The sequence below is a fragment of the Aplysia californica genome, unplaced genomic scaffold, assembly GCF_000002075.1.
Source record: "Aplysia californica isolate F4 #8 unplaced genomic scaffold, AplCal3.0 scaffold00028, whole genome shotgun sequence".
NCBI classification, from domain to species: domain Eukaryota; kingdom Metazoa; phylum Mollusca; class Gastropoda; order Aplysiida; family Aplysiidae; genus Aplysia; species Aplysia californica.
This window is the reverse complement of record NW_004797298.1, coordinates 1195387-1198028: the sequence shown is the minus strand read 5'-3', so window position 1 is coordinate 1198028 and position 2642 is coordinate 1195387. Positions and strand designations below refer to the sequence as shown.

Below are 2642 nucleotides of genomic sequence, written 5' to 3'. Positions count from 1 at the left end.
AGAGAGAGAGAGAGAGAGAGAGAGAGAGAACAGGGAGCGTTCACAATGAAATTTACGTTTACTTCATGTTGGGTGTTCTTTTTTGTAACCGCGTCTTTTTTTGTCTGAGTATTGTATCTGTTATGATTAAGATACACAGAAAAAGGATACGAGTCTGGATTTCTACGATAACCAGCTTTACTGTTGTGAGAGGAAAGTGGAGGGAAAGACAGGGGAAAAATGCAGGAGGATGTAGGGGAAAATTGGAAAAAGAGGAAAGCATGGGATATTGAGGGGCGGGTCGGAGGGGCGGAGAATAACAGGCAAGGGAAAACGTAGCCGGGGGGAGGGGGGTAGGGCAGAGTTTATATAGGTATAATTTAGAAGCTGCTGCTGCCTAAAAGCTTGATTGTCTTATCAGGTCTACCGTAAAAGCCAAAAAACAATTCTAGCGGTAATGATTGCGTAATGTATTTTTCCCTGAGAGTCTGTGGTTACTGATAAAACCTGAGCAGGCAGTCAGACCTTGGCTAGGATTCTGGAGCCTTTGTAGTGTAGCACAATCTGCCTCCAATCTCTTCAGGCATACTGCTGTGCTGACCTGTCTGCTAATTGGCACTGATATGCCGCTGTATGCCTTGCTCTTTGTTACTCTTGGATTCCTATGACGACGTTGGAAATCTGTGTGTCTCGTTTTCCAATTTCCACCCTCACACACATTCATGCATAAATTGTACACGGGTTCGCCTCAAGGCTTTATTACCGATATTTCCCGTACGGTGAGCGTGCAGTGTTCAAATGATTTAAAAATTGATCTGTGAGTAACACTGCATCGGCGCAGGGCGGTCAATAGGCTTTATTGTGTTTTCCTCGACAGAATTAAACGGGGAGTATTCCTCCGAAAAGGAAGGTCACAGCTCAGTGAGCAGGAACATTGAAATGCTATTATTTTTTTTCTTGTGTGTGCTCTTTCCCTTTTCTTTCTTTCTTTCTCTCTACATCATGAGCACTTTCCTCTCCTCGCAGAACTACTGTACAGTCCTGTAGCTGTTAGAATCCATTCTCTACTTCCAGCGAGTACGGTTCCATTAAAATGGAGGACGACAAACTTAGGTGGTACAAAAAATTATACATTTTGTATTATTCAGATCCAAATGTGAAGGAAACTGTGAATACACGTTTGGCTGTTTTAAAAGATGACCGACACCGGGGGGGAATACAGGGCACTTAGAGAAGAGACAGGTGTAAAATAGAGCCAGCCTACGTTGGAAAGTTGCACTGATCCACTGAATTTAGTTGATGCACCAGAGATATCATTCTGATAATGCGATTTGCAAAAGAAAGGTTCTACTTTTCGTTCACATAAAGTAGGTTGGATCTGTAGCGACAGCAGTTTTGGGAAGTTTATTCCTTTTAATGATTATGTGTTTTTTGTTTTGTTTTTGTTGTCTTGAGACACTCTCTTACACTCACGCTCGTTCGTTTGTGCCCCTTCACTATGTCCTTTTTTTTACAGTTCTCTTCCTCCCTCACCTCTGTCTCTGTCTCTGTCTGTCTGTCTCTCTCTTTTTCTCTCTCTCCGTCTCTCTCTGTCTTTTTCTGTCTCTGTCTCTGTCTCTCTCTGCCTCTCTTTGTCTCTGTCTGTCTGTATGTCTGTCTGTCTGTCTGTCTGTCTGTCTGTCTGTCTGTCTCTCTCTCTGTCTCTGTCTCTCTCTCTCTGTGTCCCCTTCACAAATATTACCAAAACATGCTTAAAAAACCAACAACAAACAAACAAACAAAAATGCACAGATAAAAGCAGAAACACAGAGAATAGGCTGCACAGTTCTGTTGAAACTTCTAAACAAGAAAGCGCCAGTTGATAGGAACGGGCAGGGGGAAAAGCACGCTTTGCTTTCTCTTCAGCCCCTTAACGTTGCTTTCTTGCCATAAAAACACAACACTTCCCTTTGTCTACCTAAACAACAAATGTCTGAAGTCACCAAAAAATCCTTTTCGTTAGGGCGCTGTGAATATTATTCTGAAAGTAAATGCATTTCACAAGCACCTGAGAGCGGGGGTTTACAACTTCTTTCCCAGATGTGGAATTCGAATCTTCACAGGGCCCACATTGGTGGTGAAATTCAAACGAAAAGGCTTTCTTCCGTGCATGGAAAAAAGATCCAACGGTTTAACGCCTCAGGTATCTCCTTCTCCTTTGAAACAATACAGTCGTGTCTTTTGAAAGTACAAGTTGTAGACAAGAGCGGAACTTTGTTTTCGAAACAATCTCGGACAGAAAAGAAGGCTACAGGTGATTGCTCTTTGGTGTTCTCTCCAGAGCATTGCAGTTTGTCGGAAAACACGTATGTTGCAAAAGCGGGTGGTTGGAGGGTGTCTCTTGTAGGTCCTTCTCCTATATTAACTTCCCAGTATTGTCTGTGTCTGCCTGTGCTACTTTTTCCCTACACTAGGTGGCCGTAATTGTGTCCATGTACTTCTCTTTGATCAAACAAACATACATGTGCTGTAAGGAGGATGTATACGAGAAAAACTTAAGAACAGTTACTGATTGTATGCGTGATCAAATAAAATAACCCACCCTCGAAATGATCTTTTGATGTCAAATAGAAAGTCAACACACACACTCACACAGAGGGAGAGAGAGAGAGAGAGAGAGAGAG

General features: G+C 42.6%; 1 protein-coding gene across 1 annotated transcript in view; it reads left to right on the top strand.

Annotated features, from left to right (window-relative positions):
* The window catches only part of LOC101858466 (A disintegrin and metalloproteinase with thrombospondin motifs 7), a 155603-nt gene that overhangs the window by 1435 nt on the left and 151526 nt on the right, over window positions 1–2642 (top strand). The window lies entirely within an intron of this gene.